General features: G+C 42.1%; 47 non-coding genes and 3 pseudogenes across 47 annotated transcripts; all 50 read left to right on the top strand.

The window, feature by feature from the left end:
* The first annotated feature begins 7,405 nt into the window (after nt 1-7,405).
* LOC120287897 lies at nt 7,406-7,522 on the top strand (annotated as a pseudogene).
* Nucleotides 7,523-7,813: 291 nt separating this feature from the next.
* LOC120287894 lies at nt 7,814-7,928 on the top strand. The gene has a single exon (XR_005546157.1). It is a non-coding gene; the product is annotated as a 5S ribosomal RNA (ribosomal RNA).
* A 291-nt stretch (nt 7,929-8,219) lies between these two features.
* On the top strand, nt 8,220-8,336 carry LOC120287864. Its single transcript, XR_005546127.1, has one exon. It is a non-coding gene; the product is annotated as a 5S ribosomal RNA (ribosomal RNA).
* A 291-nt stretch (nt 8,337-8,627) lies between these two features.
* Nucleotides 8,628-8,744, top strand: LOC120287863. The gene has a single exon (XR_005546126.1). It is a non-coding gene; the product is annotated as a 5S ribosomal RNA (ribosomal RNA).
* Nucleotides 8,745-9,038: 294 nt separating this feature from the next.
* On the top strand, nt 9,039-9,154 carry LOC120287887. Its single transcript, XR_005546150.1, has one exon. It is a non-coding gene; the product is annotated as a 5S ribosomal RNA (ribosomal RNA).
* A 292-nt stretch (nt 9,155-9,446) lies between these two features.
* On the top strand, nt 9,447-9,565 carry LOC120287862. Its single transcript, XR_005546125.1, has one exon. It is a non-coding gene; the product is annotated as a 5S ribosomal RNA (ribosomal RNA).
* Nucleotides 9,566-9,858: 293 nt separating this feature from the next.
* On the top strand, nt 9,859-9,975 carry LOC120287999. Its single transcript, XR_005546249.1, has one exon. It is a non-coding gene; the product is annotated as a 5S ribosomal RNA (ribosomal RNA).
* A 292-nt stretch (nt 9,976-10,267) lies between these two features.
* LOC120287998 lies at nt 10,268-10,384 on the top strand. The gene has a single exon (XR_005546248.1). It is a non-coding gene; the product is annotated as a 5S ribosomal RNA (ribosomal RNA).
* Nucleotides 10,385-10,676: 292 nt separating this feature from the next.
* LOC120287905 lies at nt 10,677-10,795 on the top strand. Its single transcript, XR_005546163.1, has one exon. It is a non-coding gene; the product is annotated as a 5S ribosomal RNA (ribosomal RNA).
* A 293-nt stretch (nt 10,796-11,088) lies between these two features.
* On the top strand, nt 11,089-11,205 carry LOC120287861. Its single transcript, XR_005546124.1, has one exon. It is a non-coding gene; the product is annotated as a 5S ribosomal RNA (ribosomal RNA).
* Nucleotides 11,206-11,500: 295 nt separating this feature from the next.
* On the top strand, nt 11,501-11,617 carry LOC120287996. The gene has a single exon (XR_005546246.1). It is a non-coding gene; the product is annotated as a 5S ribosomal RNA (ribosomal RNA).
* Nucleotides 11,618-11,907: 290 nt separating this feature from the next.
* Nucleotides 11,908-12,023, top strand: LOC120287991. Its single transcript, XR_005546241.1, has one exon. It is a non-coding gene; the product is annotated as a 5S ribosomal RNA (ribosomal RNA).
* A 291-nt stretch (nt 12,024-12,314) lies between these two features.
* LOC120287860 lies at nt 12,315-12,431 on the top strand. The gene has a single exon (XR_005546123.1). It is a non-coding gene; the product is annotated as a 5S ribosomal RNA (ribosomal RNA).
* A 292-nt stretch (nt 12,432-12,723) lies between these two features.
* LOC120287886 lies at nt 12,724-12,839 on the top strand. The gene has a single exon (XR_005546149.1). It is a non-coding gene; the product is annotated as a 5S ribosomal RNA (ribosomal RNA).
* A 292-nt stretch (nt 12,840-13,131) lies between these two features.
* Nucleotides 13,132-13,248, top strand: LOC120287859. The gene has a single exon (XR_005546122.1). It is a non-coding gene; the product is annotated as a 5S ribosomal RNA (ribosomal RNA).
* A 292-nt stretch (nt 13,249-13,540) lies between these two features.
* LOC120287895 lies at nt 13,541-13,659 on the top strand. The gene has a single exon (XR_005546158.1). It is a non-coding gene; the product is annotated as a 5S ribosomal RNA (ribosomal RNA).
* A 292-nt stretch (nt 13,660-13,951) lies between these two features.
* Nucleotides 13,952-14,068, top strand: LOC120287858. Its single transcript, XR_005546121.1, has one exon. It is a non-coding gene; the product is annotated as a 5S ribosomal RNA (ribosomal RNA).
* Nucleotides 14,069-14,360: 292 nt separating this feature from the next.
* Nucleotides 14,361-14,479, top strand: LOC120287893. The gene has a single exon (XR_005546156.1). It is a non-coding gene; the product is annotated as a 5S ribosomal RNA (ribosomal RNA).
* Nucleotides 14,480-14,770: 291 nt separating this feature from the next.
* On the top strand, nt 14,771-14,886 carry LOC120287885. The gene has a single exon (XR_005546148.1). It is a non-coding gene; the product is annotated as a 5S ribosomal RNA (ribosomal RNA).
* A 297-nt stretch (nt 14,887-15,183) lies between these two features.
* On the top strand, nt 15,184-15,300 carry LOC120287857. Its single transcript, XR_005546120.1, has one exon. It is a non-coding gene; the product is annotated as a 5S ribosomal RNA (ribosomal RNA).
* A 292-nt stretch (nt 15,301-15,592) lies between these two features.
* Nucleotides 15,593-15,709, top strand: LOC120287856. Its single transcript, XR_005546119.1, has one exon. It is a non-coding gene; the product is annotated as a 5S ribosomal RNA (ribosomal RNA).
* A 292-nt stretch (nt 15,710-16,001) lies between these two features.
* On the top strand, nt 16,002-16,117 carry LOC120287891. Its single transcript, XR_005546154.1, has one exon. It is a non-coding gene; the product is annotated as a 5S ribosomal RNA (ribosomal RNA).
* A 288-nt stretch (nt 16,118-16,405) lies between these two features.
* LOC120287980 lies at nt 16,406-16,525 on the top strand. The gene has a single exon (XR_005546230.1). It is a non-coding gene; the product is annotated as a 5S ribosomal RNA (ribosomal RNA).
* A 293-nt stretch (nt 16,526-16,818) lies between these two features.
* LOC120287899 lies at nt 16,819-16,939 on the top strand (annotated as a pseudogene).
* A 292-nt stretch (nt 16,940-17,231) lies between these two features.
* LOC120287870 lies at nt 17,232-17,346 on the top strand. The gene has a single exon (XR_005546133.1). It is a non-coding gene; the product is annotated as a 5S ribosomal RNA (ribosomal RNA).
* A 294-nt stretch (nt 17,347-17,640) lies between these two features.
* Nucleotides 17,641-17,757, top strand: LOC120287995. The gene has a single exon (XR_005546245.1). It is a non-coding gene; the product is annotated as a 5S ribosomal RNA (ribosomal RNA).
* Nucleotides 17,758-18,048: 291 nt separating this feature from the next.
* On the top strand, nt 18,049-18,164 carry LOC120287992. Its single transcript, XR_005546242.1, has one exon. It is a non-coding gene; the product is annotated as a 5S ribosomal RNA (ribosomal RNA).
* Nucleotides 18,165-18,457: 293 nt separating this feature from the next.
* LOC120287855 lies at nt 18,458-18,574 on the top strand. The gene has a single exon (XR_005546118.1). It is a non-coding gene; the product is annotated as a 5S ribosomal RNA (ribosomal RNA).
* Nucleotides 18,575-18,869: 295 nt separating this feature from the next.
* On the top strand, nt 18,870-18,988 carry LOC120287851. Its single transcript, XR_005546114.1, has one exon. It is a non-coding gene; the product is annotated as a 5S ribosomal RNA (ribosomal RNA).
* A 292-nt stretch (nt 18,989-19,280) lies between these two features.
* LOC120287994 lies at nt 19,281-19,397 on the top strand. Its single transcript, XR_005546244.1, has one exon. It is a non-coding gene; the product is annotated as a 5S ribosomal RNA (ribosomal RNA).
* Nucleotides 19,398-19,686: 289 nt separating this feature from the next.
* LOC120287993 lies at nt 19,687-19,803 on the top strand. Its single transcript, XR_005546243.1, has one exon. It is a non-coding gene; the product is annotated as a 5S ribosomal RNA (ribosomal RNA).
* Nucleotides 19,804-20,098: 295 nt separating this feature from the next.
* LOC120287981 lies at nt 20,099-20,214 on the top strand. Its single transcript, XR_005546231.1, has one exon. It is a non-coding gene; the product is annotated as a 5S ribosomal RNA (ribosomal RNA).
* A 293-nt stretch (nt 20,215-20,507) lies between these two features.
* On the top strand, nt 20,508-20,624 carry LOC120287854. The gene has a single exon (XR_005546117.1). It is a non-coding gene; the product is annotated as a 5S ribosomal RNA (ribosomal RNA).
* Nucleotides 20,625-20,915: 291 nt separating this feature from the next.
* On the top strand, nt 20,916-21,032 carry LOC120287853. Its single transcript, XR_005546116.1, has one exon. It is a non-coding gene; the product is annotated as a 5S ribosomal RNA (ribosomal RNA).
* A 292-nt stretch (nt 21,033-21,324) lies between these two features.
* LOC120287884 lies at nt 21,325-21,443 on the top strand. Its single transcript, XR_005546147.1, has one exon. It is a non-coding gene; the product is annotated as a 5S ribosomal RNA (ribosomal RNA).
* A 292-nt stretch (nt 21,444-21,735) lies between these two features.
* On the top strand, nt 21,736-21,854 carry LOC120287927. The gene has a single exon (XR_005546182.1). It is a non-coding gene; the product is annotated as a 5S ribosomal RNA (ribosomal RNA).
* A 291-nt stretch (nt 21,855-22,145) lies between these two features.
* LOC120287867 lies at nt 22,146-22,262 on the top strand. The gene has a single exon (XR_005546130.1). It is a non-coding gene; the product is annotated as a 5S ribosomal RNA (ribosomal RNA).
* Nucleotides 22,263-22,552: 290 nt separating this feature from the next.
* On the top strand, nt 22,553-22,669 carry LOC120287889. Its single transcript, XR_005546152.1, has one exon. It is a non-coding gene; the product is annotated as a 5S ribosomal RNA (ribosomal RNA).
* A 290-nt stretch (nt 22,670-22,959) lies between these two features.
* LOC120287990 lies at nt 22,960-23,075 on the top strand. Its single transcript, XR_005546240.1, has one exon. It is a non-coding gene; the product is annotated as a 5S ribosomal RNA (ribosomal RNA).
* A 292-nt stretch (nt 23,076-23,367) lies between these two features.
* LOC120287938 lies at nt 23,368-23,486 on the top strand. The gene has a single exon (XR_005546192.1). It is a non-coding gene; the product is annotated as a 5S ribosomal RNA (ribosomal RNA).
* Nucleotides 23,487-23,778: 292 nt separating this feature from the next.
* Nucleotides 23,779-23,894, top strand: LOC120287989. The gene has a single exon (XR_005546239.1). It is a non-coding gene; the product is annotated as a 5S ribosomal RNA (ribosomal RNA).
* A 293-nt stretch (nt 23,895-24,187) lies between these two features.
* LOC120287852 lies at nt 24,188-24,304 on the top strand. The gene has a single exon (XR_005546115.1). It is a non-coding gene; the product is annotated as a 5S ribosomal RNA (ribosomal RNA).
* A 292-nt stretch (nt 24,305-24,596) lies between these two features.
* On the top strand, nt 24,597-24,712 carry LOC120287896 (annotated as a pseudogene).
* A 292-nt stretch (nt 24,713-25,004) lies between these two features.
* LOC120287871 lies at nt 25,005-25,122 on the top strand. The gene has a single exon (XR_005546134.1). It is a non-coding gene; the product is annotated as a 5S ribosomal RNA (ribosomal RNA).
* A 286-nt stretch (nt 25,123-25,408) lies between these two features.
* Nucleotides 25,409-25,525, top strand: LOC120287850. Its single transcript, XR_005546113.1, has one exon. It is a non-coding gene; the product is annotated as a 5S ribosomal RNA (ribosomal RNA).
* Nucleotides 25,526-25,817: 292 nt separating this feature from the next.
* On the top strand, nt 25,818-25,932 carry LOC120287868. Its single transcript, XR_005546131.1, has one exon. It is a non-coding gene; the product is annotated as a 5S ribosomal RNA (ribosomal RNA).
* A 291-nt stretch (nt 25,933-26,223) lies between these two features.
* Nucleotides 26,224-26,342, top strand: LOC120288008. Its single transcript, XR_005546258.1, has one exon. It is a non-coding gene; the product is annotated as a 5S ribosomal RNA (ribosomal RNA).
* A 292-nt stretch (nt 26,343-26,634) lies between these two features.
* LOC120287883 lies at nt 26,635-26,750 on the top strand. The gene has a single exon (XR_005546146.1). It is a non-coding gene; the product is annotated as a 5S ribosomal RNA (ribosomal RNA).
* Nucleotides 26,751-27,042: 292 nt separating this feature from the next.
* Nucleotides 27,043-27,159, top strand: LOC120287849. Its single transcript, XR_005546112.1, has one exon. It is a non-coding gene; the product is annotated as a 5S ribosomal RNA (ribosomal RNA).
* A 292-nt stretch (nt 27,160-27,451) lies between these two features.
* Nucleotides 27,452-27,568, top strand: LOC120287979. The gene has a single exon (XR_005546229.1). It is a non-coding gene; the product is annotated as a 5S ribosomal RNA (ribosomal RNA).
* The last annotated feature ends 132 nt before the right edge of the window (nt 27,569-27,700 follow it).

Raw genomic sequence — 27,700 nt, 5'->3', positions numbered from 1 at the left:
AAACACCCTCCAAAGCCACATCCAAACAAGTAAGGGATACACCCATCCCACAAATGCGATCAAAGGCAATTGTCATCAACCGTGCCTGGTCTCCAAGCAAACGGCAACAAGGCAACGTACAGTCTTTAGAAGGTCAATTAGAATAATCCAAAGGTCCTTCTCATTAGTATTTATGACTCAAGCCTTCTCCAATATTTAAGTGTGCATGCATATAAGCCATCGCGGTGATTCTATTATCGCACCTAACACAATGTGGCCAACAACGCCAACGACGTTATTCCCGCACAAACATGACACGCCACCCGTTCAATCTTGGAGAACATGTAATTGCATTTGTATCAATAATTACTGCAGTTTTATTATGAGTTGTTTTCTTTTCATTTTTAATATTAACAAAAAGAAAATTGTATCAAGTCAAACTTGTCCGACCCATCTAATCTACGACGCGCACTCCTACCGGTCCGGGTTTTTAAGCCCACGACTAATTTTCTCGGTTCAATGTATTCAATCCTATCCCATTTAACAACTAACCTTATCTCGTTTTTATTATTTCTTATACCTCATTTCGGCAAAAAAAACACCTCTCCGCCATCCAAATGAATAAGAGATATTACCATCCTACAAATACCGATCGGAAGCAATTGTCATCGACCCCGCTGGTCAACAAGCAAAGTGGCAACAAGGAAACGTACAGTCTTCTGAATGTCAATTAGAACAGTCCAAGGTCCTTCTCATTACTGTTTATGACTCCAGCCTTCTCCATATTTGCGGCGTCGATATAAGCCATCGCAGTGATTCTACCATGGCATAACTCAAATGACCAACAACGTAAACGCACGTTACTCCCTCCCCCAAAACATGACACGTCACCATTCAATATTGGAGAACATGTAATTGCTATCGTGTTCAATAATTACACCAGTTTTTTATTATCAGTTTTTTCTTTTCATTTTTAATATGAACAAAAAGAAAAATCGAATGAGTCAAACTGTTGAGTCCATCTAACTCGACGAAACCTACCGGTCCGGGTTTTTAATCCACGACTAATGTTCTCGGCTCAAGCTATTCAACGTAACCCACTTGACACCCCCTAACCCATCTCGTTTTTATTATTTCTTATACCTCATTTCTGCAAAAAAACAATTACCTCTCCAAGCCAAATCCAAAAAAAATAAAAGATACTACAATCCCATATACCGATGAAAAGCAATTGTCATCGTATGATCAACCGGGCAAAGCAGCAATATGAAACGTACAGTCTCTGAGGTCAATTAGAACAAATCCAAGGTCCTTCTCATTAGTGTTTATGACTCCTTCTCAATATTTGCGAGGCGTGCATAAAAGCTAGCGCGGTGATTCTACCATGGCACCTAACACAAATAGCCAGCAACGTCAACGGCGTTACTCCCTCCCAAAACATGACACGCCACCCATTCAATCTCTGAGAAGATGTACTTGCAGTCGTCTCCAATAATTACACCAGTTTTTGTTATGATTTTTTTTCCTTTCACTTTTTAATATTAATAATAAGAAAATCGGATCGAGTCCTCCGTCAATCCATCTAACTCGACAACCCTACCGGTCTAGTTTTAGCGCACGACTAATTTCTCGGCTCAATCAATTCAATCCTAACCCGCTAACACATAAGCTCATCTCATTTTTTATTATTTCTCTATACCTCATTTCAGCAAAAAGAAAACACTTTCCAAAGCCAAATCCAAACTAGTAGCGATACTCCCATCCACAAATATCGATCCAAGGCCAATTGTCATCAACCATGCCGGTCACCCAGCAAAGCGGCAACAAGGAATCGTACAGTCTTTAGAAGGTCAATTAGAATAATCCAATGGTCCTTCTCATTAGTATTTATGACTCAAGCCTTCTCCAATATTTGCGGCATGCATATAAGCCATCGCGGTGATTCTATTATGGCACCTAACACAAATGGCCAACAACGTCAACGACGTTACTCCCTAAAACATGACACGCCACCCGTTCAATCTTGGAGAACATGTAATTGCAATTGTATCCAATAATTACTGCAGTTTTTATTATGAGTTGTTTTTCGTTTCATTTTTAATATTAACAATAAGAAAAATTGTATCAAGTCAAACTGTCCGACCCATCTAATTCGACGCGCACCCTACCGAGCGAGGGTTTTTAAGCCCACGACTAATTTTCGGTTCAATCTCTTCAATCCAACCCATTTAACAACTAACCTTATCTCGTTTTTATTATTTCCTATACCTCATTTCACAAAAAACACCTCTCCGAAGCCACATCCAAATGAATAAAAGATATTACCATCCTACAAATACCAGAAGCAATTGTCCATTGACCCTGCCGGCCAACAAGCAAAGCGGCAACAAGGAAACATACGGTCTTCGAATGTCAATTAGAACAGTCCAAAGCTCCTTCTCATTACGTTTATGACTCCAGCCTACTCCGATATTTGCAGCGTCGATATAAGCCAGCGCAGTGATTCTACCATGGAACTTAACTCCAAATGACCAACAACGAAACGCGTTACTCCTCCCAAATCATGACACGAATACCCATTCAATCTTGGAAACATGTAATTGCTATCGTGTTCAATAATTACACCAGTTTTTATTATCAGTTTTTTCTTTTCATTTTTTAATATGAACAAAAAGAAAATCGAATGAGTCAAACTGTTGAGTCCATCTAACTTTGACTAACCTCCTGGGTCCTGTTTTTAATCCGACTAATTTTCTCGCTCAATCTATTCAATCCCTAACCACTTGACACCTAACTCTTCTCGTTTTTATTATTTCTTATACCTCATTTCTGCAAAACACCTCTCCGAAGCCACATCCAAATGAATAAAAGATACCACCATCCACATATACCGATCAAAAGCAATTGTCATCGACCGTGCCCGATCAACCAGCAAAGCAGCAACAACGAAACGTCTGATGCCGAAGGCAATTAGAACAATCCAAATGTCCTTCTCATTAGTGTTTATGCCTCCAGCCTTCTCCAATATTTAAGGCGTGCATATAAGCTGGCGGTGATTCTACCATGGCACCTAACACAAATAGCCAGCAACGTCAACGGCGTTACTCCTCCCAAAACATGACACGCCACCCATTCAATGTCAGGAGAAGATGTAATTGCAATCGTATCCAATAATTGCACTAGTTTTTGTTAGATTTTTTTTCCTTTCACTTGTTAATATTAATAATAAGAAAATGGAACAGGAGTCAAACTGTCCAATCCATCTAACTTTGGTGAACCCTACAGGTCTAGTTTTTTGGCGCACGACTAATTTTCTCGGCTCAATCAATTCAATCGTAACCCGCTTACATAAGCGCATCTCACTTTTTATTATTTTCTTATACCTCAGCTTCAGCAAAAAGAAAACACCTCTCCAAAGCCAAATCCAAACTAGTAAGGGATACTCCCATCCCACAACATCGATCAAAGGGAATTGTTATCAACCATGCTTGGCCACCAAAGAAAGTCGTGCAACAAGGAATCGTATTTTAGGAAGTGTCAATTAGAATAATCCAATGGTCCTTCTCATTAGTATTTATGACTCAAGCCTTGTCCAATATCTGCATCCCATAAGCCAGCGCCGTGATTCTACCATGGCACCTAAATAAAATAGCCAGCAATGTCAACAACGTTACTCCCTCCGAAAACATGACATGTGCCACCCTTCAATCTTGGAGAAGATGTAATTGCAATTGTGTTCAATAATTATACCAGTTTTATTATCATTTTTTTTTCATTTTTAATATTAACAAAAATGAAAATCGTATTGAGTCATTGTGTGTAGTCCATCTAAACCGACGCAAACCTACCGGTCCTCTGCTTTTAATCCCACGACTAATTTTCTCGGCTCAATCTATTCAATCCCTAACCCATCTTGACACCTAACCTTATCTCGTTTTTATTATTTTTATACCTCATTTCTGCAAAAAAACACCTCTCGAAGCCAAATCCAAAAAGAATAAAAGATACTACCATCCCCACATATACCGATGAAAAGCAATTGTCATCGACTGTGCCAATCAACCAGCAAAGCAGCAATAACGGTAACGTATAGTCTGCGAAGGTCAATTAGAACAATCCAAAGGTCCTTCTCATTAGTGTTTATGACTCCAGCTTCTCCAATATTTGCGGCGTGCATACAAGCTAGCGCAAAGTGATTCTACCATGGCACCTAACACAAATAGCCAGCAAAGTCAACGGCGTTCTCGCACCCAAAACATGACACCCTGCCCATTCAATCTCGGAGAAGATGTAATTGCAATCGTATCCAATAATTACACCAGTTTTTGTTATGAGTTTTTTTCCTTTCACTTTTTAATATTAATAATAAGAAAAATCGGATCGAGTCAAACTGTCTAATCCATCTAACTCGACGCTGAGACATTTGAGTTTAGTTTTTTAAGGGCACAACTAAATTTTTGGCTCAATCAATCAATCCTTAACCCGCTAACACATAAGCTCATCTCATTTTTATTATTTCTTATACCTCATTTCCAACAAAAGAAAACACCGCTCCAAAGCCAAATCCAAAATAAAAGATACTCCCATCCTACAAATACCGATCAAAGGCAATTGTCCTCGACTATGCCGATCCAACGAAAGCGGCAACAAGGAATCGCATTAGGGTCTTAGAAAAGTCAATTTAGAACAATCCAAAGGTCCTTCATTAGTATTTATGACTCAAGCCGTCTCTCAATATTTCACGGCGTGCATGTAAGCCACGCGGTGATTCTACCATGGCACTAACACAATGGCCAACAACGTCAATGACGTTACTCCCTCACAAAACATGACACGCCACCCATTCAATCTCGGAGAAGATGTAATTGCAATTGCGTTCAATAATTACACCAGTTTTTATTATGAGTTTTTCTTTTCACTTTTTAATATTAATAAAAGAAAATCTGCATCAAGTCAAACTGCCCTACCATCTAATCGACCTTGAGAAACCTACCGTCTGGGTTTTTAATCCCACGACCTAATTTTCTCGGCTCAATTTATTCAATCTAACCCACTTGACAACTAACCTTATCTCGTTTTGATTATTTCTTATACCTCATTTCTGCAAAAACACCTCTCCGAAGCCACATCCAAATGAATAAAAGATACTACCATCCCACAAATACCGATCAAAAGCAATTGTCATCGAGCCGTGAGGATCAACCAGCAAAGCGGCAAGAAGGAAATGTATAAGTCTACCGAAGGTCAATTAGAACAATCCAAGGTCCTTCTCATTAGTCATTATGACTCCAGCCTTCTCAATATTTGCGGGCGTGCATATAAGCCAGTGTGGTGGATTCTACCATGGCACCTAACACAAATGACGAACAACGAAACGACATTACCTCCCAAATCATGACACGCCACCCATTCAATCTTGGAGAACATGTAATTCCTATCGTATCGAATAATTAGACAAGTTTTTATTATAGTTTTTTTTTTTCACTTTCTAATATTAGCAAACAGAAAATCGGATCGAGTCAAACTGTGCAGTCCATCTAACCTGACGCGAACCCCCTCTTTTGGTCTAGGTTTTTAAGCGCACGACTAATTTCCTCGGCTCAATCGGTTCAATCCTAACCAGCTTAACATACAGTTCATCTCCTTCTTCTTATTATCCTCTATACCTCATTGCAACATAAAAAAACACCTCTCCCAAGCCACATCCAAACAAGTAAAGGATACATACATCCCTAGAGAAATACTGATCAAAGGCAATTGTCATCAATCGTGCCGGTCACCAAGCAAAGCGGCAACAAGGCAACGTACAGTCTTTGTAGTCAATTAGAAAATCCAAAGGTCCTTCTCATTAGTATTTATGACTCAAGCCTTTCTCCAATATTTGCGGCATGCATATAAGCCATCGCGTGATTCTATTATCGTACCTTAACACAATGGCCAACAACGTCAACGACGTTAGCTCCCGCACAAACATGACACGCCACCCGTTCAATCTTGAGAACATGTAATTGCAATTGTATCCACAATTACTGCAGTTTTTACTATGAGTTGCTTTCTTTTCATTTTTTAATATTAACAAAAGAAATTGTATCAAGCTTCAAACTGTCCAGTCCATCTAATCTGACGCGCACCCTACCGGTCCGGTTTTTAAGCCCACGTACTAATTTTCTTTTCGGTTCAATTTATTCAATCCTATCCCATTTAACAACTAACCTTATCTCTGTTTTTATTATTTCATACCTCATTTCGCAAAAAAACACTTCTCTCCTAAGCCACATCCAAATGAATAAGAGATATTACTATCCTAATACCATCGAAGTACTGTCATCGACTCGTCGTCAACAAGTAAAGCGGCAACAGAAACGTACATTTTCTGAATGTCATTAGAATTAAAGGCCTTTCATTACCGTTTATGACTCAAATTTTCCCCATATCTCTACAAGGCCGATATAAGCCAGCAAAGGGGTTCTACCATGGCACTTAACTTCAAATGACTACCAACGAACGACAAGTACTCCTCCCGCAAAACATGACACGTCACTCCATTCAATCTTGGAGAACATGTAATTGCTATCGTGTTCAATAATTACACCAGTTTTTATTATCATTTTTTTCATTTCATTTTTTTAATATGAACAAAAGAAAATCGTATGACAAACTAGAAGGAGTCCATCTAACCTTCGACGCGAAACTCTACCGGTCCGGGCTTTTAATCCCACGACTCAATTCACTCGCCAATCTATTCAATCCTATCCCATTTAACAACTAACCTTATCTCTGCTTATTATTTCCTTATACCTCATTTCTGCAAAACACCTCTCCGAAGCCACATCCAATGAATAAAAGATACTACCATCCCACATATACCGATCAAAAGCAATTGTCATCGACTGTGCTAATCAACCAGCAAAGCAGCAACAACGAAACGTATAGTCTGCCGTAAGGTCGCTAGAACAATCCAGTTGTCCTTCTATTAGTGTTTATGACTCAGCCTTCCAATATTTGCGGCAAGGCATACAAGCTTAGCGGTGATTCTACCATGGCACTAACACAAATAGCGTCAGCAAAGTCAAGCGTGCTTGGGCGAGAGTAGTACTAGGATGGGTGACCTCCGGGAAGTCCTCGTGTTGCACCCCTTTTTTTCGTTTTTACTTTTATTTTGACGATTTGCCGGGTCGAGATCTCGATCGATTTTAGATTTATTTCGTTTTTTATTTTTATTTTGACGATTTGCCGGGTCGAGATTTCGATCGAGGGAAACGGTTTTTAAAAGTTCTCCGTATATTTTCCGTTGTTTCTAAGTTAATAGATCGTTAATTTATCCGGCGATTGCGCAACGGCTCGAAAGCCGGAAGTAGAACTCTCCGGACATTTCTTAAGACGAGAAATGGCTTTTGCTTCAAATAAGTTTGCAATGCGTAACATGACGGGTGATCATACCAGCACTAATGCACCGGATCCCATCGTAACTCCGGTTAAGCGTGCTTGGGCGAGAGTAGTACTAGGATGGGTGACCTCCCGGGAAGTCCTCGTGTTGCACCCCTTTTTTCGTTTTTACTTTTATTTTGACGATTTGCCGGGTCGAGATCTCGATCGATTTTAGATTTATTTCGTTTTTTATTTTTATTTTGACGATTTGCCGGGTCGAGATTTCGATCGAGGGAAACGGTTTTTAAAAGTTCTCCGTATATTTTCCGTTGTTTCTAAGTTAATATATCGTTAATTTATCCGGCGATTGCGCAACGGCTCGAAAGCCGGAAGTAGAACTCTCCGGACATTTCTTAAGACGAGAAATGGCTTTTGCTTCAAATAAGTTTGCAATGCGTAACATGACGGGTGCGATCATACCAGCACTAATGCACCGGATCCCATCGTAACTCCGGTTAAGCGTGCTTGGGCGAGAGTAGTACTAGGATGGGTGACCCCGGGAAGTCCTCGTGTTGCACCCCTCTTTTCGTTTTTACTTTTATTTTGACGATTTGCCGGGTCGAGATCTCGATCGATTTTAGATTTATTTCGTTTTTTATTTTTATTTTGACGATTTGCCGGGTCGAGATTTCGATCGAGGGAAACGGTTTTTAAAAGTTCTCCGTATATTTTCCGTTGTTTCTAAGTTAATAGATCGTTAATTTATCCGGCGATTGCGCAACGGCTCGAAAGCCGGAAGTAGAACTCTCCGGACATTTCTTAAGACGAGAAATGGCTTTTGCTTCAAATAAGTTTGCAATGCGTAACATGACGGGTGCGATCATACCAGCACTAATGCACCGGATCCCATCGTAACTCCGGTTAAGCGTGCTTGGGCGAGAGTAGTACTAGGATGGGTGACCTCCCGGGAAGTCCTCGTGTTGCACCCCTTTTTTCGTTTTTACTTTTATTTTGACGATTTGCCGGGTCGAGATCTCGATCGATTTTAGATTTATTTCGTTTTTTATTTTTATTTTGACGATTTGCCGGGTCGAGATTTCGATCGAGGGAAACGGTTTTTAAAAGTTCTCCGTATATTTTCCGTTGTTTCTAAGTTAATATATCGTTAATTTATCCGGCGATTGCGCAACGGCTCGAAAGCCGGAAGTAGAACTCTCCGGACATTTCTTAAGACGAGAAATGGCTTTTGCTTCAAATAAGTTTGCAATGCGTAACATGACGGGTGCGATCATACCAGCACTAATGCACCGGATCCCATCGTAACTCCGGTTAAGCGTGCTTGGGCGAGAGTAGTACTAGGATGGGTGACCTCCCGGGAAGTCCTCGTGTTGCACCCCTCTTTTTCGTTTTTTTACTTTTATTTTGACGATTTGCCGGGTCGAGATCTCGATCGATTTTAGATTTATTTCGTTTTTTATTTTTATTTTGACGATTTGCCGGGTCGAGATTTCGATCGAGGGAAACGGTTTTTAAAAGTTCTCCGTATATTTTCCGTTGTTTCTAAGTTAATATATCGTTAATTTATCCGGCGATTGCGCAACGGCTCGAAAGCCGGAAGTAGAACTCTCCGGACATTTCTTAAGACGAGAAATGGCTTTTGCTTCAAATAAGTTTGCAATGCGTAACATGACGGGTGCGATCATACCAGCACTAATGCACCGGATCCCATCGTAACTCCGGTTAAGCGTGCTTGGGCGAGAGTAGTACTAGGATGGGTGACCTCCGGGAAGTCCTCGTGTTGCACCCCTCTTTTTCGTTTTTACTTTTATTTTGACGATTTGCCGGGTCGAGATCTCGATCGATTTTAGATTTATTTCGTTTTTTATTTTTATTTTGACGATTTGCCGGGTCGAGATTTCGATCGAGGGAAACGGTTTTTAAAAGTTCTCCGTATATTTTCCGTTGTTTCTAAGTTAATATATCGTTAATTTATCCGGCGATTGCGCAACGGCTCGAAAGCCGGAAGTAGAACTCTCCGGACATTTCTTAAGACGAGAAATGGCTTTTGCTTCAAATAAGTTTGCAATGCGTAACATGACGGGTGCGATCATACCAGCACTAATGCACCGGATCCCATCAGAACTCCGAAGTTAAGCGTGCTTGGGCGAGAGTAGTACTAGGATGGGTGACCTCCTGGGAAGTCCTCGTGTTGCACCCCTCTTTTTTCGTTTTTACTTTTATTTTGACGATTTGCCGGGTCGAGATCTCGATCGATTTTAGATTTATTTCGTTTTTTATTTTTATTTTGACGATTTGCCGGGTCGAGATTTCGATCGAGGGAAACGGTTTTTAAAAGTTCTCCGTATATTTTCCGTTGTTTCTAAGTTAATAGATCGTTAATTTATCCGGCGATTGCGCAACGGCTCGAAAGCCGGAAGTAGAACTCTCCGGACATTTCTTAAGACGAGAAATGGCTTTTGCTTCAAATAAGTTTGCAATGCGTAACATGACGGGTGCGATCATACCAGCACTAATGCACCGGATCCCATCGTAACTCCGGTTAAGCGTGCTTGGGCGAGAGTAGTACTAGGATGGGTGACCTCCTGGGAAGTCCTCGTGTTGCACCCCTTTTTTTCGTTTTTACTTTTATTTTGACGATTTGCCGGGTCGAGATCTCGATCGATTTTAGATTTATTTCGTTTTTTATTTTTATTTTGACGATTTGCCGGGTCGAGATTTCGATCGAGGGAAACGGTTTTTAAAAGTTCTCCGTATATTTTCCGTTGTTTCTAAGTTAATATATCGTTAATTTATCCGGCGATTGCGCAACGGCTCGAAAGCCGGAAGTAGAACTCTCCGGACATTTCTTAAGACGAGAAATGGCTTTTGCTTCAAATAAGTTTGCAATGCGTAACATGACGGGTGCGATCATACCAGCACTAATGCACCGGATCCCATCGTAACTCCGGTTAAGCGTGCTTGGGCGAGAGTAGTACTAGGATGGGTGACCTCCTGGGAAGTCCTCGTGTTGCACCCCTCTTTTTCTTTTTTACTTTTATTTTGACGATTTGCCGGGTCGAGATCTCGATCGATTTTAGATTTATTTCGTTTTTTATTTTTATTTTGACGATTTGCCGGGTCGAGATTTCGATCGAGGGAAACGGTTTTTAAAAGTTCTCCGTATATTTTCCGTTGTTTCTAAGTTAATAGATCGTTAATTTATCCGGCGATTGCGCAACGGCTCGAAAGCCGGAAGTAGAACTCTCCGGACATTTCTTAAGACGAGAAATGGCTTTTGCTTCAAATAAGTTTGCAATGCGTAACATGACGGGTGCGATCATACCAGCACTAATGCACCGGATCCCATCAGAACTCCGAAGTTAAGCGTGCTTGGGCGAGAGTAGTACTAGGATGGGTGACCTCCCGGGAAGTCCTCGTGTTGCACCCCTCTTTTTCGTTTTTACTTTTATTTTGACGATTTGCCGGGTCGAGATCTCGATCGATTTTAGATTTATTTCGTTTTTTATTTTTATTTTGACGATTTGCCGGGTCGAGATTTCGATCGAGGGAAACGGTTTTTAAAAGTTCTCCGTATATTTTCCGTTGTTTCTAAGTTAATAGATCGTTAATTTATCCGGCGATTGCGCAACGGCTCGAAAAGCCGGAAGTAGAACTCTCCGGACATTTCTTAAGACGAGAAATGGCTTTTGCTTCAAATAAGTTTGCAATGCGTAACATGACGGGTGCGATCATACCAGCACTAATGCACCGGATCCCATCGTAACTCCGGTTAAGCGTGCTTGGGCGAGAGTAGTACTAGGATGGGTGACCTCCCGGGAAGTCCTCGTGTTGCACCCCTTTTTTTCGTTTTTACTTTTATTTTGACGATTTGCCGGGTCGAGATCTCGATCGATTTTAGATTTATTTCGTTTTTTATTTTTATTTTGACGATTTGCCGGGTCGAGATTTCGATCGAGGGAAACGGTTTTTAAAAGTTCTCCGTATATTTTCCGTTGTTTCTAAGTTAATATATCGTTAATTTATCCGGCGATTGCAACGCAACGGCTCGAAAGCCGGAAGTAGAACTCTCCGGACATTTCTTAAGACGAGAAATGGCTTTTGCTTCAAATAAGTTTGCAATGCGTAACATGACGGGTGCGATCATACCAGCACTAATGCACCGGATCCCATCGTAACTCCGGTTAAGCGTGCTTGGGCGAGAGTAGTACTAGGATGGGTGACCTCCTGGGAAGTCCTCGTGTTGCACCCCTCTTTTCGTTTTTACTTTTATTTTGACGATTTGCCGGGTCGAGATCTCGATCGATTTTAGATTTATTTCGTTTTTTATTTTTATTTTGACGATTTGCCGGGTCGAGATTTCGATCGAGGGAAACGGTTTTTAAAAGTTCTCCGTATATTTTCCGTTGTTTCTAAGTTAATATATCGTTAATTTATCCGGCGATTGCGCAACGGCTCGAAAGCCGGAAGTAGAACTCTCCGGACATTTCTTAAGACGAAAATGGCTTTTGCTTCAAATAAGTTTGCAATGCGTAACATGACGGGTGCGATCATACCAGCACTAATGCACCGGATCCCATCGAACTCCGGTTAAGCGTGCTTGGGCGAGAGTAGTACTAGGATGGGTGACCTCCCGGGAAGTCCTCGTGTTGCACCCCTTTTTTCGTTTTTACTTTTATTTTGACGATTTGCCGGGTCGAGATCTCGATCGATTTTAGATTTATTTCGTTTTTTATTTTTATTTTGACGATTTGCCGGGTCGAGATTTCGATCGAGGGAAACGGTTTTTAAAAGTTCTCCGTATATTTTCCGTTGTTTCTAAGTTAATAGATCGTTAATTTATCCGGCGATTGCGCAACGGCTCGAAAGCCGGAAGTAGAACTCTCCGGACATTTCTTAAGACGAGAAATGGCTTTTGCTTCAAATAAGTTTGCAATGCGTAACATGACGGGTGCGATCATACCAGCACTAATGCACCGGATCCCATCGTAACTCCGGTTAAGCGTGCTTGGGCGAGAGTAGTACTAGGATGGGTGACCTCCCGGGAAGTCCTCGTGTTGCACCCCTCTTTTTCGTTTTTACTTTTATTTTGACGATTTGCCGGGTCGAGATCTCGATCGATTTTAGATTTATTTCGTTTTTTATTTTTATTTTGACGATTTGCCGGGTCGAGATTTCGATCGAGGGAAACGGTTTTTAAAAGTTCTCCGTATATTTTCCGTTGTTTCTAAGTTAATATATCGTTAATTTATCCGGCGATTGCGCAACGGCTCGAAAGCCGGAAGTAGAACTCTCCGGACATTTCTTAAGACGAGAAATGGCTTTTGCTTCAAATAAGTTTGCAATGCGTAACATGACGGGTGCGATCATACCAGCACTAATGCACCGGATCCCATCGTAACTCCGGTTAAGCGTGCTTGGGCGAGAGTAGTACTAGGATGGGTGACCTCCGGGAAGTCCTCGTGTTGCACCCCTCTTTTTCGTTTTTACTTTTATTTTGACGATTTGCCGGGTCGAGATCTCGATCGATTTTAGATTTATTTCGTTTTTTATTTTTATTTTGACGATTTGCCGGGTCGAGATTTCGATCGAGGGAAACGGTTTTTAAAAGTTCTCCGTATATTTTCCGTTGTTTCTAAGTTAATAGATCGTTAATTTATCCGGCGATTGCGCAACGGCTCGAAAGCCGGAAGTAGAACTCTCCGGACATTTCTTAAGACGAGAAATGGCTTTTGCTTCAAATAAGTTTGCAATGCGTAACATGACGGGTGCGATCATACCAGCACTAATGCACCGGATCCCATCGTAACTCCGGTTAAGCGTGCTTGGGCGAGAGTAGTACTAGGATGGGTGACCTCCCGGGAAGTCCTCGTGTTGCACCCCTCTTTTTCGTTTTTACTTTTATTTTGACGATTTGCCGGGTCGAGATCTCGATCGATTTTAGATTTATTTCGTTTTTTATTTTTATTTTGACGATTTGCCGGGTCGAGATTTCGATCGAGGGAAACGGTTTTTAAAAGTTCTCCGTATATTTTCCGTTGTTTCTAAGTTAATATATCGTTAATTTATCCGGCGATTGCGCAACGGCTCGAAAGCCGGAAGTAGAACTCTCCGGACATTTCTTAAGACGAGAAATGGCTTTTGCTTCAAATAAGTTTGCAATGCGTAACATGACGGGTGCGATCATACCAGCACTAATGCACCGGATCCCATCAGAACTCCGAAGTTAAGCGTGCTTGGGCGAGAGTAGTACTAGGATGGGTGACCTCCCGGGAAGTCCTCGTGTTGCACCCCTCTTTTTCGTTTTTACTTTTATTTTGACGATTTGCCGGGTCGAGATCTCGATCGATTTTAGATTTATTTCGTTTTTTATTTTTATTTTGACGATTTGCCGGGTCGAGATTTCGATCGAGGGAAACGGTTTTTAAAAGTTCTCCGTATATTTTCCGTTGTTTCTAAGTTAATATATCGTTAATTTATCCGGCGATTGCGCAACGGCTCGAAAGCCGGAAGTAGAACTCTCCGGACATTTCTTAAGACGAGAAATGGCTTTTGCTTCAAATAAGTTTGCAATGCGTAACATGACGGGTGCGATCATACCAGCACTAATGCACCGGATCCCATCGTAACTCCGGTTAAGCGTGCTTGGGCGAGAGTAGTACTAGGATGGGTGACCTCCCGGGAAGTCCTCGTGTTGCACCCCTCTTTTTCGTTTTTACTTTTATTTTGACGATTTGCCGGGTCGAGATCTCGATCGATTTTAGATTTATTTCGTTTTTTATTTTTATTTTGACGATTTGCCGGGTCGAGATTTCGATCGAGGGAAACGGTTTTTAAAAGTTCTCCGTATATTTTCCGTTGTTTCTAAGTTAATAGATCGTTAATTTATCCGGCGATTGCGCAACGGCTCGAAAGCCGGAAGTAGAACTCTCCGGACATTTCTTAAGACGAGAAATGGCTTTTGCTTCAAATAAGTTTGCAATGCGTAACATGACGGGTGCGATCGTACCAGCACTAATGCACCGGATCCCCCATCGTAACTCCGGTTAAGCGTGCTTGGGCGAGAGTAGTACTAGGATGGGTGACCTCCTGGGAAGTCCTCGTGTTGCACCCCTTTTTTCGTTTTTACTTTTATTTTGACGATTTGCCGGGTCGAGATCTCGATCGATTTTAGATTTATTTCGTTTTTTATTTTTATTTTGACGATTTGCCGGGTCGAGATTTCGATCGAGGGAAACGGTTTTTAAAAGTTCTCCGTATATTTTCCGTTGTTTCTAAGTTAATATATCGTTAATTTATCCGGCGATTGCGCAACGGCTCGAAAGCCGGAAGTAGAACTCTCCGGACATTTCTTAAGACGAGAAATGGCTTTTGCTTCAAATAAGTTTGCAATGCGTAACATGACGGGTGCGATCATACCAGCACTAATGCACCGGATCCCATCGTAACTCCGGTTAAGCGTGCTTGGGCGAGAGTAGTACTAGGATGGGTGACCTCCGGGAAGTCCTCGTGTTGCACCCCTTTTTTCGTTTTTACTTTTATTTTTATTTTGACGATTTGCCGGGTCGAGATCTCGATCGATTTTAGATTTATTTCGTTTTTTATTTTTATTTTGACGATTTGCCGGGTCGAGATTTCGATCGAGGGAAACGGTTTTTAAAAGTTCTCCGTATATTTTCCGTTGTTTCTAAGTTAATAGATCGTTAATTTATCCGGCGATTGCGCAACGGCTCGAAAGCCGGAAGTAGAACTCTCCGGACATTTCTTAAGACGAGAAATGGCTTTTGCTTCAAATAAGTTTGCAATGCGTAACATGACGGGTGCGATCATACCAGCACTAATGCACCGGATCCCATCGTAACTCCGGTTAAGCGTGCTTGGGCGAGAGTAGTACTAGGATGGGTGACCTCCCGGGAAGTCCTCGTGTTGCACCCCTCTTTTTCGTTTTTACTTTTATTTTGACGATTTGCCGGGTCGAGATCTCGATCGATTTTAGATTTATTTCTGTTTTTTATTTTTATTTTGACGATTTGCCGGTCGAGATTTCGATCGAGGGAAACGGTTTTTAAAAGTTCTCCGTATATTTTCCGTTGTTTCTAAGTTAATAGATCGTTAATTTATCCGGCGATTGCGCAACGGCTCGAAAGCCGGAAGTAGAACTCTCCGGACATTTCTTAAGACGAGAAATGGCTTTTGCTTCAAATAAGTTTGCAATGCGTAACATGACGGGTGCGATCATACCAGCACTAATGCACCGGATCCCATCGTAACTCCGGTTAAGCGTGCTTGGGCGAGAGTAGTACTAGGATGGGTGACCTCCCGGGAAGTCCTCGTGTTGCACCCCTCTTTTTCGTTTTTACTTTTATTTTGACGATTTGCCGGGTCGAGATCTCGATCGATTTTAGATTTATTTCGTTTTTTATTTTTATTTTGACGATTTGCCGGGTCGAGATTTCGATCGAGGGAAACGGTTTTTAAAAGTTCTCCGTATATTTTCCGTTGTTTCTAAGTTAATATATCGTTAATTTATCCGGCGATTGCGCAACGGCTCGAAAGCCGGAAGTAGAACTCTCCGGACATTTCTTAAGACGAGAAATGGCTTTTGCTTCAAATAAGTTTGCAATGCGTAACATGACGGGTGCGATCATACCAGCACTAATGCACCGGATCCCATCGTAACTCCGGTTAAGCGTGCTTGGGCGAGAGTAGTACTAGGATGGGTGACCTCCGGGAAGTCCTCGTGTTGCACCCTTTTTTCGTTTTTACTTTTATTTTGACGATTTGCCGGGTCGAGATCTCGATCGATTTTAGATTTATTTCGTTTTTTATTTTTATTTTGACGATTTGCCGGGTCGAGATTTCGATCGAGGGAAACGGTTTTTAAAAGTTCTCCGTATATTTTCCGTTGTTTCTAAGTTAATATATCGTTAATTTATCCGGCGATTGCGCAACGGCTCGAAAGCCGGAAGTAGAACTCTCCGGACATTTCTTAAGACGAGAAATGGCTTTTGCTTCAAATAAGTTTGCAATGCGACATGACGGGTGCGATCATACGAGCACTAATGCACCGGATCCCATCAGAACTCCGAACTTAAGCGTGCTTGGGCGAGAGTAGTACTAGGATGGGTGACCTCCCGGGGAAGTCCTCGTGTTGCACCCCTCTTTTTTCGTTTTTACTTTTATTTTGACGATTTGCCGGGTCGAGATCTCGATCGATTTTAGATTTATTTCGTTTTTTATTTTTATTTTGACGATTTGCCGGGTCGAGATTTCGATCGAGGGAAACGGTTTTTAAAAGTTCTCCGTATATTTTCCGTTGTTTCTAAGTTAATAGATCGTTAATTTATCCGGCGATTGCGCAACGGCTCGAAAGCCGGAAGTAGAACTCTCCGGACATTTCTTAAGACGAGAAATGGCTTTTGCTTCAAATAAGTTTGCAATGCGTAACATGACGGGTGCGATCATACCAGCACTAATGCACCGGATCCCATCGTAACTCCGGTTAAGCGTGCTTGGGCGAGAGCGTAGGTAGTACTGGATGGTGACCTCCTGGGAAGTCCTCGTGTTGCACCCCTCTTTTTCGTTTTTACTTTTATTTTGACGATTTGCCGGGTCGAGATCTCGATCGATTTTAGATTTATTTCGTTTTTTATTTTTATTTTGACGATTTGCCGGGTCGAGATTTCGATCGAGGGAAACGGTTTTTAAAAGTTCTCCGTATATTTTCCGTTGTTTCTAAGTTAATATATCGTTAATTTATCCGGCGATTGCGCAACGGCTCGAAAGCCGGAAGTAGAACTCTCCGGACATTTCTTAAGACGAGAAATGGCTTTTGCTTCAAATAAGTTTGCAATGCGTAACATGACGGGTGCGATCATACCAGCACTAATGCACCGGATCCCATCGAACTCCGGTTAAGCGTGCTTGGGCGAGAGTAGTACTAGGATGGGTGACCTCCGGGAAGTCCTCGTGTTGCACCCCTTTTTCGTTTTTTTTACTTTTATTTTGACGATTTGCCGGGTCGAGATCTCGATCGATTTTAGATTTATTTCTTTTTTTATTTTTTTATTTTGACGATTTGCCGGGTCGAGATTTCGATCGAGGGAAACGGTTTTTAAAAGTTCTCCGTATATTTTCCGTTGTTTCTAAGTTAATAGATCGTTAATTTATCCGGCGATTGCGCAACGGCTCGAAAGCCGGAAGTAGAACTCTCCGGACATTTCTTAAGACGAAAATGGCTTTTGCTTCAAATAAGTTTGCAATGCGTAACATGACGGGTGCGATCATACCAGCACTAATGCACCGGATCCCATCGTAACTCCGGTTAAGCGTGCTTGGGCGAGAGTAGTACTAGGATGGGTGACCTCCTGGGAAGTCCTCGTGTTGCACCCCTCTTTTCGTTTTTACTTTTATTTTGACGATTTGCCGGGTCGAGATCTCGATCGATTTTAGATTTATTTCGTTTTTTATTTTTATTTTGACGATTTGCCGGGTCGAGATTTCGATCGAGGGAAACGGTTTTTAAAAGTTCTCCGTATATTTTCCGTTGTTTCTAAGTTAATATATCGTTAATTTATCCGGCGATTGCGCAACGGCTCGAAAGCCGGAAGTAGAACTCTCCGGACATTTCTTAAGACGAGAAATGGCTTTTGCTTCAAATAAGTTTGCAATGCGTAACATGACGGGTGCGATCATACCAGCACTAATGCACCGGATCCCATCGAACTCCGGTTAAGCGTGCTTGGGCGAGAGTAGTACTAGGATGGGTGACCTCCCGGGAAGTCCTCGTGTTGCACCCTCTTTTTTTCGTTTTTACTTTTATTTTGACGATTTGCCGGGTCGAGATCTCGATCGATTTTAGATTTATTTCGTTTTTTATTTTTATTTTGACGATTTGCCGGGTCGAGATTTCGATCGAGGGAAACGGTTTTTAAAAGTTCTCCGTATATTTTCCGTTGTTTCTAAGTTAATATATCGTTAATTTATCCGGCGATTGCGCAACGGCTCGAAAGCCGGAAGTAGAACTCTCCGGACATTTCTTAAGACGAGAAATGGCTTTTGCTTCAAATAAGTTTGCAATGCGTAACATGACGGGTGCGATCATACCAGCACTAATGCACCGGATCCCATCGTAACTCCGGTTAAGCGTGCTTGGGCGAGAGTAGTACTAGGATGGGTGACCTCCCGGGAAGTCCTCGTGTTGCACCCCTCTTTTTCGTTTTTACTTTTATTTTGACGATTTGCCGGGTCGAGATCTCGATCGATTTTAGATTTATTTCGTTTTTTATTTTTATTTTGACGATTTGCCGGGTCGAGATTTCGATCGAGGGAAACGGTTTTTAAAAGTTCTCCGTATATTTTCCGTTGTTTCTAAGTTAATAGATCGTTAATTTATCCGGCGATTGCGCAACGGCTCCTCGAAAGCCGGAAGTAGAACTCTCCGGACATTTCTTAAGACGAGAAATGGCTTTTGCTTCAAATAAGTTTGCAATGCGTAACATGACGGGTGCGATCATACCAGCACTAATGCACCGGATCCCATCAGAACTCCGAAGTTAAGCGTGCTTGGGCGAGAGTAGTACTAGGATGGGTGACCTCCTGGGAAGTCCTCGTGTTGCACCCCCCTTTTTCGTTTTTACTTTTATTTTGACGATTTGCCGGGTCGAGATCTCGATCGATTTTAGATTTATTTCGTTTTTTATTTTTATTTTGACGATTTGCCGGGTCGAGATTTCGATCGAGGGAAACGGTTTTTAAAAGTTCTCCGTATATTTTCCGTTGTTTCTAAGTTAATAGATCGTTAATTTATCCGGCGATTGCGCAACGGCTCGAAAGCCGGAAGTAGAACTCTCCGGACATTTCTTAAGACGAGAAATGGCTTTTGCTTCAAATAAGTTTGCAATGCGTAACATGACGGGTGCGATCATACCAGCACTAATGCACCGGATCCCATCGTAACTCCGGTTAAGCGTGCTTGGGCGAGAGTAGTACTAGGATGGGTGACCTCCTGGGAAGTCCTCGTGTTGCACCCCTTTTTTTTTTTACTTTTATTTTGACGATTTGCCGGGTCGAGATCTCGATCGATTTTAGATTTATTTCGTTTTTTATTTTTATTTTGACGATTTGCCGGGTCGAGATTTCGATCGAGGGAAACGGTTTTTAAAAGTTCTCCGTATATTTTCCGTTGTTTCTAAGTTAATATATCGTTAATTTATCCGGCGATTGCGCAACGGCTCGAAAGCCGGAAGTAGAACTCTCCGGACATTTCTTAAGACGAGAAATGGCTTTTGCTTCAAATAAGTTTGCAATGCGTAACATGACGGGTGCGATCATACCAGCACTAATGCACCGGATCCCATCGTAACTCCGGTTAAGCGTGCTTGGGCGAGAGTAGTACTAGGATGGGTGACCTCCTGGGAAGTCCTCGTGTTGCACCCCTTTTTTCGTTTTTACTTTTATTTTGACGATTTGCCGGGTCGAGATCTCGATCGATTTTAGATTTATTTCTGTTTTTTATTTTTATTTTGACGATTTTTGCCGGTCGAGATTTCGATCGAGGGAAACGGTTTTTAAAAGTTCTCCGTATATTTTCCGTTGTTTCTAAGTTAATAGATCGTTAATTTATCCGGCGATTGCGCAACGGCTCGAAAAAGCCGGAAGTAGAACTCTCCGGACATTTCTTAAGACGAGAAATGGCTTTTGCTTCAAATAAGTTTGCAATGCGTAACATGACGGGTGCGATCATACCAGCACTAATGCACCGGATCCCATCAGAACTCCGGTTAAGCGTGCTTGGGCGAGAGTAGTACTAGGATGGGTGACCTCCGGGAAGTCCTCGTGTTGCACCCCCTCTTTTTCGTTTTTACTTTTATTTTGACGATTTGCCGGGTCGAGATCTCGATCGATTTTAGATTTATTTCGTTTTTTATTTTTATTTTGACGATTTGCCGGGTCGAGATTTCGATCGAGGGAAACGGTTTTTAAAAGTTCTCCGTATATTTTCCGTTGTTTCTAAGTTAATATATCGTTAATTTATCCGGCGATTGCGCAACGGCTCGAAAGCCGGAAGTAGAACTCTCCGGACATTTCTTAAGACGAGAAATGGCTTTTGCTTCAAATAAGTTTGCAATGCGTAACATGACGGGTGCGATCATACCAGCACTAATGCACCGGATCCCATCGTAACTCCGGTTAAGCGTGCTTGGGCGAGAGTAGTACTAGGATGGGTGACCTCCCGGGAAGTCCTCGTGTTGCACCCCTTTTTTCGTTTTTACTTTTATTTTGACGATTTGCCGGGTCGAGATCTCGATCGATTTTAGATTTATTTCGTTTTTTATTTTTATTTTGACGATTTGCCGGGTCGAGATTTCGATCGAGGGAAACGGTTTTTAAAAGTTCTCCGTATATTTTCCGTTGTTTCTAAGTTAATAGATCGTTAATTTATCCGGCGATTGCGCAACGGCTCGAAAGCCGGAAGTAGAACTCTCCGGACATTTCTTAAGACGAGAAATGGCTTTTGCTTCAAATAAGTTTGCAATGCGTAACATGACGGGTGCGATCATACCAGCACTAATGCACCGGATCCCATCGTAACTCCGGTTAAGCGTGCTTGGGCGAGAGTAGTACTAGGATGGGTGACCTCCCGGGAAGTCCTCGTGTTGCACCCCTCTTTTTCGTTTTTACTTTTATTTTGACGATTTGCCGGGTCGAGATCTCGATCGATTTTAGATTTATTTCGTTTTTTATTTTTATTTTGACGATTTGCCGGGTCGAGATTTCGATCGAGGGAAACGGTTTTTAAAAGTTCTCCGTATATTTTCCGTTGTTTCTAAGTTAATAGATCGTTAATTTATCCGGCGATTGCGCAACGGCTCGAAAGCCGGAAGTAGAACTCTCCGGACATTTCTTAAGACGAGAAATGGCTTTTGCTTCAAATAAGTTTGCAATGCGTAACATGACGGGTGCGATCATACCAGCACTAATGCACCGGATCCCATCAGAACTCCGAAGTTAAGCGTGCTTGGGCGAGAGTAGTACTAGGATGGGTGACCTCCTGGGAAGTCCTCGTGTTGCACCCTTCTTTTTCGTTTTTACTTTTATTTTGACGATTTGCCGGGTCGAGATCTCGATCGATTTTAGATTTATTTCGTTTTTTATTTTTATTTTGACGATTTGCCGGGTCGAGATTTCGATCGAGGGAAACGGTTTTTAAAAGTTCTCCGTATATTTTCCGTTGTTTCTAAGTTAATATATCGTTAATTTATCCGGCGATTGCGCAACGGCTCGAAAGCCGGAAGTAGAACTCTCCGGACATTTCTTAAGACGAGAAATGGCTTTTGCTTCAAATAAGTTTGCAATGCGTAACATGACGGGTGCGATCATACCAGCACTAATGCACCAGATCTCATCAGAACTCCGAAGTTAAGCGTGCTTGGGCGAGAGTAGTACTAGGATGGGTGACCTCCCGGGAAGTCCTCGTGTTGCACCCCTCTTTTTCGTTTTTACTTTTATTTTGACGATTTGCCGGGTCGAGATCTCGATCGATTTTAGATTTATTTCGTTTTTTATTTTTATTTTGACGATTTGCCGGGTCGAGATTTCGATCGAGGGAAACGGTTTTTAAAAGTTCTCCGTATATTTTCCGTTGTTTCTAAGTTAATATATCGTTAATTTATCCGGCGATTGCGCAACGGCTCGAAAGCCGGAAGTAGAACTCTCCGGACATTTCTTAAGACGAAAATGGCTTTTGCTTCAAATAAGTTTGCAATGCGTAACATGACGGGTGCGATCATACCAGCACTAATGCACCGGATCCCATCGTAACTCCGGTTAAGCGTGCTTGGGCGAGAGTAGTACTAGGATGGGTGACCTCCCGGGAAGTCCTCGTGTTGCACCCTCTTTTCGTTTTTACTTTTATTTTGACGATTTGCCGGGTCGAGATCTCGATCGATTTTAGATTTATTTCGTTTTTTATTTTTATTTTGACGATTTGCCGGGTCGAGATTTCGATCGAGGGAAACGGTTTTTAAAAGTTCTCCGTATATTTTCCGTTGTTTCTAAGTTAATATATCGTTAATTTATCCGGCGATTGCGCAACGGCTCGAAAGCCGGAAGTAGAACTCTCCGGACATTTCTTAAGACGAGAAATGGCTTTTGCTTCAAATAAGTTTGCAATGCGTAACATGACGGGTGCGATCATACCAGCACTAATGCACCGGATCCCATCGTAACTCCGGTTAAGCGTGCTTGGGCGAGAGTAGTACTAGGATGGGTGACCTCCTGGGAAGTCCCCGTGTTGAACCCTCTTTTTCGTTTTTACTTTTATTTTGACGATTTGCCGGGTCGAGATCTCGATCGATTTTAGATTTATTTCGTTTTTTATTTTTATTTTGACGATTTGCCGGGTCGAGATTTCGATCGAGGGAAACGGTTTTTAAAAGTTCTCCGTATATTTTCCGTTGTTTCTAAGTTAATATATCGTTAATTTATCCGGCGATTGCGCAACGGCTCGAAAGCCGGAAGTAGAACTCTCCGGACATTTCTTAAGACGAAAATGGCTTTTGCTTCAAATAAGTTTGCAATGCGTAACATGACGGGTGCGATCATACCAGCACTAATGCACCGGATCCCATCGAACTCCGGTTAAGCGTGCTTGGGCGAGAGTAGTACTAGGATGGGTGACCTCCCGGGAAGTCCTCGTGTTGCACCCCTCTTTTTCGTTTTTACTTTTATTTTGACGATTTGCCGGGTCGAGATCTCGATCGATTTTAGATTTATTTCGTTTTTTATTTTTATTTTGACGATTTGCCGGGTCGAGATTTCGATCGAGGGAAACGGTTTTTAAAAGTTCTCCGTATATTTTCCGTTGTTTCTAAGTTAATATATCGTTAATTTATCCGGCGATTGCGCAACGGCTCGAAAGCCGGAAGTAGAACTCTCCGGACATTTCTTAAGACGAGAAATGGCTTTTGCTTCAAATAAGTTTGCAATGCGTAACATGACGGGTGCGATCATACCAGCACTAATGCACCGGATCCCATCAGAACTCCGAAGTTAAGCGTGCTTGGGCGAGAGTAGTACTAGGATGGGTGACCTCCTGGGAAGTCCTCGTGTTGCCATCCTCTTTTTCGTTTTTACTTTTATTTTGACGATTTGCCGGGTCGAGATCTCGATCGATTTTAGATTTATTTCGTTTTTTATTTTTATTTTGACGATTTGCCGGGTCGAGATTTCGATCGAGGGAAACGGTTTTTAAAAGTTCTCCGTATATTTTCCGTTGTTTCTAAGTTAATATATCGTTAATTTATCCGGCGATTGCGCAACGGCTCGAAAGCCGGAAGTAGAACTCTCCGGACATTTCTTAAGACGAGAAATGGCTTTTGCTTCAAATAAGTTTGCAATGCGTAACATGACGGGTGCGATCATACCAGCACTAATGCACCGGATCCCATCGAACTCCGGTTAAGCGTGCTTGGGCGAGAGTAGTACTAGGATGGGTGACCTCCCGGGAAGTCCTCGTGTTGCACCCCTTTTTTCGTTTTACTTTTATTTTGACGATTTGCCGGGTCGAGATCTCGATCGATTTTAGATTTATTTCGTTTTTTATTTTTATTTTGACGATTTGCCGGGTCGAGATTTCGATCGAGGGAAACGGTTTTTAAAAGTTCTCCGTATATTTTCCGTTGTTTCTAAGTTAATATATCGTTAATTTATCCGGCGATTGCGCAACGGCTCCTCGAAAGCCGGAAGTAGAACTCTCCGGACATTTCTTAAGACGAGAAATGGCTTTTGCTTCAAATAAGTTTGCAATGCGTAACATGACGGGTGCGATCATACCAGCACTAATGCACCGGATCCCATCGTAACTCCGGTTAAGCGTGCTTGGGCGAGAGTAGTACTAGGATGGGTGACCTCCCGGGAAGTCCTCGTGTTGCACCCCTCTTTTTCGTTTTTACTTTTATTTTGACGATTTGCCGGGTCGAGATCTCGATCGATTTTAGATTTATTTCGTTTTTTATTTTTATTTTGACGATTTGCCGGGTCGAGATTTCGATCGAGGGAAACGGTTTTTAAAAGTTCTCCGTATATTTTCCGTTGTTTCTAAGTTAATATATCGTTAATTTATCCGGCGATTGCGCAACGGCTCGAAAGCCGGAAGTAGAACTCTCCGGACATTTCTTAAGACGAGAAATGGCTTTTGCTTCAAATAAGTTTGCAATGCGTAACATGACGGGTGCGATCATACCAGCACTAATGCACCGGATCCCATCGAACTCCGGTTAAGCGTGCTTGGGCGAGAGTAGTACTAGGATGGGTGACCTCCAGGGAAGTCCCCGAGTTGAACCCTCTTTTTCGTTTTTACTTTTATTTTGACGATTTGCCGGGTCGAGATTTCGATCGATTTTAGATTTATTTCGTTTTTTATTTTTATTTTGACGATTTGCCGGGTCGAGATTTCGATCGAGGGAAACGGTTTTTAAAAGTTCTCCGTATATTTTCCGTTGTTTCTAAGTTAATATATCGTTAATTTATCCGGCGATTGCGCAACGGCTCTCGAAAGCCGGAAGTAGAACTCTCCGGACATTTCTTAAGACGAAAATGGCTTTTGCTTCAAATAAGTTTGCAATGCGTAACATGACGGGTGCGATCATACCAGCACTAATGCACCGGATCCCATCGTAACTCCGGTTAAGCGTGCTTGGGCGAGAGTAGTACTAGGATGGGTGACCTCCTGGGGAAGTCCTCGTGTTGCACCCCTTTTTTTTTTTTACTTTTATTTTGACGATTTGCCGGGTCGAGATCTCGATCGATTTTAGATTTATTTCGTTTTTTATTTTTATTTTGACGATTTGCCGGGTCGAGATTTCGATCGAGGGAAACGGTTTTTAAAAGTTCTCCGTATATTTTCCGTTGTTTCTAAGTTAATAGATCGTTAATTTATCCGGCGATTGCGCAACGGCTCGAAAGCCGGAAGTAGAACTCTCCGGACATTTCTTAAGACGAGAAATGGCTTTTGCTTCAAATAAGTTTGCAATGCGATGACGGGTGCGATCATACCAGCACTAATGCACCGGATCCCATCGTAACTCCGGTTAAGCGTGCTTGGGCGAGAGTAGTACTAGGATGGGTGACCTCCCGGGAAGTCCTCGTGTTGCACCCCTCTTTTTCGTTTTTACTTTTATTTTGACGATTTGCCGGGTCGAGATCTCGATCGATTTTAGATTTATTTCGTTTTTTATTTTTATTTTGACGATTTGCCGGGTCGAGATTTCGATCGAGGGAAACGGTTTTTAAAAGTTCTCCGTATATTTTCCGTTGTTTCTAAGTTAATATATCGTTAATTTATCCGGCGATTGCGCAACGGCTCGAAAGCCGGAAGTAGAACTCTCCGGACATTTCTTAAGACGAGAAATGGCTTTTGCTTCAAATAAGTTTGCAATGCGTAACATGACGGGTGCGATCATACCAGCACTAATGCACCGGATCCCATCGAACTCCGGTTAAGCGTGCTTGGGCGAGAGTAGTACTAGGTGGGTGACCTCCCGGGAAGTCCTCGTGTTGCACCCCTTTTTTCGTTTTTACTTTTATTTTGACGATTTGCCGGGTCGAGATCTCGATCGATTTTAGATTTATTTCGTTTTTTATTTTTATTTTGACGATTTGCCGGGTCGAGATTTCGATCGAGGGAAACGGTTTTTAAAAGTTCTCCGTATATTTTCCGTTGTTTCTAAGTTAATATATCGTTAATTTATCCGGCGATTGCGCAACGGCTCGAAAGCCGGAAGTAGAACTCTCCGGACATTTCTTAAGACGAGAAATGGCTTTTGCTTCAAATAAGTTTGCAATGCGTAACATGACGGGTGCGATCATACCAGCACTAATGCACCGGATCCCATCAGAACTCCGAAGTTAAGCGTGCTTGGGCGAGAGTAGTACTAGGATGGGTGACCTCCTGGGAAGTCCTCGTGTTGCACCCCTTTTTTTCGTTTTTACTTTTATTTTGACGATTTGCCGGGTCGAGATCTCGATCGATTTTAGATTTATTTCGTTTTTTATTTTTATTTTGACGATTTGCCGGGTCGAGATTTCGATCGAGGGAAACGGTTTTTAAAAGTTCTCCGTATATTTTCCGTTGTTTCTAAGTTAATATATCGTTAATTTATCCGGCGATTGCGCAACGGCTCGAAAGCCGGAAGTAGAACTCTCCGGACATTTCTTAAGACGAGAAATGGCTTTTGCTTCAAATAAGTTTGCAATGCGTAACATGACGGGTGCGATCATACCAGCACTAATGCACCGGATCCCATCGTAACTCCGGTTAAGCGTGCTTGGGCGAGAGTAGTACTAGGATGGGTGACCTCCGGGAAGTCCTCGTGTTGCACCCCTCTTTTTCGTTTTTACTTTTATTTTGACGATTTGCCGGGTCGAGATCTCGATCGATTTTAGATTTATTTCGTTTTTTATTTTTATTTTGACGATTTGCCGGGTCGAGATTTCGATCGAGGGAAACGGTTTTTAAAAGTTCTCCGTATATTTTCCGTTGTTTCTAAGTTAATAGATCGTTAATTTATCCGGCGATTGCGCAACGGCTCGAAAGCCGGAAGTAGAACTCTCCGGACATTTCTTAAGACGAGAAATGGCTTTTGCTTCAAATAAGTTTGCAATGCGTAACATGACGGGTGCGATCATACCAGCACTAATGCACCGGATCCCATCGTAACTCCGGTTAAGCGTGCTTGGGCGAGAGTAGTACTAGGATGGGTGACCTCCCGGGAAGTCCTCGTGTTGCACCCCTCTTTTTCGTTTTTACTTTTATTTTGACGATTTGCCGGGTCGAGATCTCGATCGATTTTAGATTTATTTCGTTTTTTATTTTTATTTTGACGATTTGCCGGGTCGAGATTTCGATCGAGGGAAACGGTTTTTAAAAGTTCTCCGTATATTTTCCGTTGTTTCTAAGTTAATATATCGTTAATTTATCCGGCGATTGCGCAACGGCTCGAAAGCCGGAAGTAGAACTCTCCGGACATTTCTTAAGACGAGAAATGGCTTTTGCTTCAAATAAGTTTGCAATGCGTAACATGACGGGTGCGATCATACCAGCACTAATGCACCGGATCCCATCAGAACTCCGGTTAAGCGTGCTTGGGCGAGAGTAGTACTAGGATGGGTGACCTCCCGGGAAGTCCTCGTGTTGCACCCCTCTTTTTCGTTTTTACTTTTATTTTGACGATTTGCCGGGTCGAGATCTCGATCGATTTTAGATTTATTTCGTTTTTTATTTTTATTTTGACGATTTGCCGGGTCGAGATTTCGATCGAGGGAAACGGTTTTT

This window comes from Eucalyptus grandis, chromosome 8 (assembly GCF_016545825.1).
Source record: "Eucalyptus grandis isolate ANBG69807.140 chromosome 8, ASM1654582v1, whole genome shotgun sequence".
NCBI lineage: Eukaryota > Viridiplantae > Streptophyta > Magnoliopsida > Myrtales > Myrtaceae > Eucalyptus > Eucalyptus grandis.
Note: the sequence above shows the minus strand (reverse complement) of the source record. Positions and strands in the feature narration are given on the sequence as shown.